The sequence below is a fragment of the Furipterus horrens genome, unplaced genomic scaffold (genome assembly GCF_987537825.1).
Source record: "Furipterus horrens unplaced genomic scaffold, mFurHor1.1.pri manual_scaffold_8, whole genome shotgun sequence".
Lineage (NCBI taxonomy): Eukaryota > Metazoa > Chordata > Mammalia > Chiroptera > Furipteridae > Furipterus > Furipterus horrens.
Window position 1 is genome coordinate 68,611,686 of NW_028327178.1, and position 5,417 is coordinate 68,617,102.

Here is a 5,417-nt window from a genome sequence, read left to right on the forward strand (position 1 = left end):
AGAAATTAAAAATCATAGGGATGATTGAAAGTACAGGCCACCTTCCCCATCCATTTCAGGCTTTTCTAGATAGGGTTCTGAAATCTCATATTCCAGGGCTCAGTGTCAGAACTATGTCCCAACTTATCAGGAATTGCTTACATTGTGATTATTATACTGTTTTCTGCAAAAATAGGAGTGACCAAATCCACTCAGGAAAGATTTTCCTCAAAAATGATTTAAAAAATTTTTAAGCTGGCACTTTAAACAGATGGTAAGCCTCTATTATTTTTGAAAATTCACCAGTGTAAACTGGCTTATTCCTAGACAATGACAGATAAATGAGAGGCTATTGGTCCTGCACCTGCACTGATGTTTGTCTTGTCTATGACAAGGTGTGGCTGGACACTATCAGTAAAGTGGGTCCTTCATTATCTAGGTTATTATTCCAGGAATCAAAGCTATTATAAATGCTCATGCCTTATTCTGCATAACTCAGCCACAATACCTGAAGAAGTGAGAAAATAGGTGATATAGTGAATAACATGTGTTCAGAACCACATTTCATGTGAACCACCTCATTTTTCACAGCTGATTCTTTTCATTTTAATTTTTTTATTTTCAAGGTAATACATGATCTTCATAAAACCACGAATAATGAGAAATGTATGAAGTGAAAGCACCTCTCCCATTCTCCAGCCCCACTTTTGGGATGAAAATAGAGATGTGCCCATGCACACACACATGTGTGCTAAAAAAAATGGTACTAAAGCATTTTTTTACCTTTTTTGCTCTACCATCTATTCTTGTCATCTCTCTACCACCAACATTTTATTCTTTGGATATTCTAACAGAATTCCATTGCACGACTTATTATATTTTATTTATTCTCTCTTTAGACATTTATTCCATACAAATATTTAAAGAGTAACCATCTTTTTATATGTTTGTGCATTTATGAGACAATTTCTGCAAAATGAATTGCTAGAATTGAAATGAGGTTTAAAGGCATGCATGTTTTTACCTTTTGCTTAATACTTTCAAACTGCCCTCTAAATCAGGCAAAAAATGTTTCATTGTTTTAATTTGCATTTTTATCAAGTTTTTAATGCATGAAATCTGAATTCCCTCAGTGATATACACATACCTATATCATTTTTTTAGGTCAAAGTTGTGGTTAAATTCACCTTTAAATTTACAGTTCCAAGCAGCTGAACCAACTCTCTGTACCTTGACAACCTTTCTTCCCAATGAGATGAATCTACTATAATAACCTATGTTAATTCCATCATAATGTTTATCGCATTGTATTTTAATTACCAGTTTATCAATCTCCCATTAGATTGGGTTTCCTTGAGAATAGAGACTTTCATGTTTACTTTGCCTTAAAGTAAGTACCAAATTATTTGCTAAATGAGTAATTATAATGCAGGAGCTCCAAACCAGGGAGCTGCTTAAGTGTTCGTGATTGTAGAGAGCAGGACCAATAAAATGGCATTGGTCCAGTCAAGATAGCATAAAGTATATAAAACAAAGTGGAGTCACTCATGTCAACTAAAATGGCTGTCAGTCAGCCATGACACTTTGGTTCAAGAAGAAAACTACTTAAGTCATGCTAGACTCATCTGGCAAGGAGACACACCTAAGATACCTACACACATGACCAGCACAACCATGTCTACAGAGAGGGACCACCCATAGATAGGCTCCTGGGGAAATTCTCCACTTGCCATCAGGGGTGCCAAGACATTTATCAAGAGACCCAGAAATATGGAGTACACCACTCACAAGGGCATAACTGAGGCAGGCATCAAGCCACTGCTGAGATGGCTGAGCTCCACACACCAGAGTGCTGCTTCATGCCACACTGATTCCCCTTGGCACTGGCTGCCAGAAACTATGCTCTGCTCTGCTGAGGACTTTGTCTACCCTGCTGCCCACCTGGTTACAGAGATCCTTCCTTGCAAGATGTTGATTCCCTTGCCCACCATGCTGTCTTCCATACCTGCTGAGACTGTGGGACTTGGGTTCTTTATTGCCCATCGATTTCTCTGTGTGTGCATGTATGCGTGTGTGTGTGTGTTATATTTCTCTTAGATTGTTAGAGTGTGACTAGGGTATTAATATATGTTGATGTTCTACTCTGAGTGAACCTGCATTCAATAAAAGCTGAGTGAATAGCAGTTTCCTCATGTGACTCTTGTTTATTCCTTGGTGCCAGGTTGCTCAGTAAGCAGCTAGCCAAGCAGTTGCTTGGCTGAATTATAGGAAAGACTATATCATGAACATATGCTCATGATAGTGATATTTAAAAAAAAAATCACCACGAGGGCCAGCAGATGTGAACATGCTGTGGACATGCTGTTTATCACTCACATTACTGGGAATTGCCCCATGGCAGTGGGTGAAGCAGGGGAGATAGAGCCTGCTCCACCTCCAGCCTTGGTGCTTCTTAGAGAATTAGGGAGGGAGCAGTGGCAGCAAGAAGGAAGCCACAGAAGCAGGTGAAAATGCTACAGGTCTGTGATAAACATGGGGACCTTGAGACACAGGGGCCTTGAGAGACTGTTTTTCTCATTCCTTATAGCTGCTGGCCAGACAGCTCTCTGTTCACTGAGGTGGAGGGGCCATGTCTGAGTTACCCTACAGTAATGCACAATATGCCTGATCAAATGGTATGTATTTATCCATAATTATTGAGCAGTAATCTCCAAATATTCTATAATCAGACTTAAAAATTCTCAAATTTAAACAAACTTATACCATGGCTTTGACTAGTGTGTGCTAAATTATTTTTAAAATTTGTAGCTTCGGGGCATTTTATAAAAAACTGGTACATGTATTGTCGTCGGCAGCCATCCGTCTCGAGAGACGATGGTGTAGCTTCTTAAGAGTCTATCTGCACCGCCGAGAATGGCTGTGCAGTCTGACTCGGGAGTGACACGGTATCTGTCTCCTCCCGTGTTGAATCGACATCTTCTGATGATGCTGGAGTGTCCTCTCCAGTGAAGCTGAAGCTACAGAGCCTGGGCAGGGTGATATGGAGGGTCTGCTGTTGCCCATGCAGCAGACCCCCCCTCTCTTCGCAGCTGAAGGGTCCAAGGGAAAGACGGAGTCAATACAGCTTGGCTTCAGGTGCGCCGCAGGAGTTGCCAGTGTTGACTACAACGTCAAACCGCCTTAGGGACTCCGGCTCCGGATTTTCTGTCGGGGTTTACTCCCTTAGCCTTTCCCCTGAAGAGGTATGCCGCAAGGCAGTGGAGGTTTTTTGGAGTCAGAGTTTTCCTTCTCTGATGTGCCCTGACTGGAAGATCGAACCAGCGACACTTAGCTCGCAGGCCGACGCTCAATCCACTGAGCCAAACCAGCCAGGGACAAGGTACATGTATACATAACTAATAACTTAAAATTCATCATACATTTACCTCATTTTTTAGCTTGACCTTCTAGTAAGTCTAGCTTCATTGATTTTTGGCTGATATATAAGGAGGTCCTACCTTGTCTAGGGGATTTAAAAGTATAATTCATCAATGAGCTTCTCTTATTTTTACTTTTTTGGCAGTAGGGCTTACACCTATTATTAATACTGCTTCCCATTTCATCATTTGGAGTTCAAACCCACCTCTGTAATAGCCACCACTGAAGGCCCTCTTCAAGTGTAGTTTTAGGCTTCATATACAGGGAATGTAGAATTAATTAAAATGTTTAGGAAGTCTTGCAGATTTTGGTAGACTTTGAAAAACTTGTTTTACTCGAGGTTTCGTATGCTTCATGGCTTGCAAAATGTAACAGCCTGCAAATCCTGCAGCAGCAATGGTCAGTCCAAATGCTACCACTGTACTGGCCATGGCTCCAGCTTGGCTCCCCTACCACCACTGAGAATGCAGTTCGTTCCAGCCCAGAGGTCATGACCACCAACTCCATGCCTCTACCAGCTTAATTTGCATTTTAAAAAAATTAGTTACAATTAAGCTTCCCCCCCACACACATCTATTGGCTGTTTGTATTTTCTCTATAAACTTGTGGAAATAAATAACAGCTAGCCAAATGACAACAATTAAAGACTGTTTATTCAGAGCTTGACAGAGCAAAGGAGTCAGCCACCATCACTTGAATTTGGCAGAGACTCAAAAGCAGGCAGAGGACTGGGAATGCTTTATAGGGGAAAGGGGAGGCTTCAATTCTCTTGTGCCCTGATTGGAGGCTGTTGGCCTGGGGAAGTTGGAAGCAGGCTAACTAACAGCCAGCATCATATATGATTGGTTAGTAGATAATTTTTGGCCTTCTCTGGTTGGTCCCAACTTTGATGCCATGGAATAAATTAGGGAATCTGTCACTTAGTGATTAAGTCCTAGCTGTTTTAAACCAATGACCATAGCAGTTGTAGTTTGATTTCCTGGATGGATTGCTGCAGACTTGGATTAGCATTCCATTTTTATGTCTGATCTGGCCATTGTCCATTAGTATATTCAGTCTTTCAATTGCTTTTTCATTTCTGTTGCATATACATATATCTATTGAACTGTTGATCTTTTTTCCTACAGCACTTTGTAAACCTGGAGCAAGATCATCAATGTTGTGGCTTCAATCTTCATAATTGCACTACATAATTAAAGCAAAATCTTATTTCTATTGGCTCAGGGGAGACTTTTCAAGACTACAAGGCATGTGTGTACATGTCACTCTGCAATGTTCAGGAGAAAAAGGGAATTTCAAACCTCCAAGTGCTCTGCAGAAACAAAGCAATCCTGTCTAGCGTTGCTTTAGGCATATGTAAGGTTGGGGTGAGGGTGCTATTCAAGATGGAATTTATGACAGCTTTACAGAATATGGAGTAGGATCCCAAGGATGCATATGGGACTCTTTTTATTTATTTATTTGTTTGTTTTTCATTTACAGTTGTCCCATTTTCCCCCCATTTCACTCCCCCACCCAGCCCACCCCCTCTCCCGCAATCATATCCCTCCCCGTTGCCCATATCCATGAGTCATTTATACACGTTCTTTGGCTAAACTCTTCCAATACTTATCCCCCTTCTCTCCCTCCCCCCTCCCCCCTATTGACTGCTATTCTGCTCTTTGTTCTATTTAGTTCTTTTGTTTGTGTTGTTCTTTAGTTTCCTGTATTAGGTGATATCATATGGTATTTTTCTTTCTTTGCCTGGCTTATTTCACTAAGCATAATTCTCTCTAGTTCCATCCATGCTGTTGCAAATGGCAGGAGGAGTTCCTTCTTTCTCTCTGCTACATAGTATTCCATTGTGTAAATGGACCACAGTTTTTTAATCCACTCATCTACAGATGGGCACTTAGGTTGTTTCCAGTACTTAGCTATTGTAAACAGGGCTGCAATGAACATAGGGGTGCACAAGTTCTTTTGAACTGGTGTTAAAAGATTCTTTGGGTATAATCCTAGTAGTGGAGTCACTGGTTCAAAAG

General features: G+C 40.9%; 1 pseudogene; it reads right to left on the reverse strand.

Moving 5' to 3' along the window:
• Positions 1-3,405: 3,405 nt before the first annotated feature.
• LOC150003101 (mitochondrial import inner membrane translocase subunit TIM14-like) lies at positions 3,406-3,827 on the reverse strand (annotated as a pseudogene).
• Between the last annotated feature and the right edge of the window lie 1,590 nt (positions 3,828-5,417).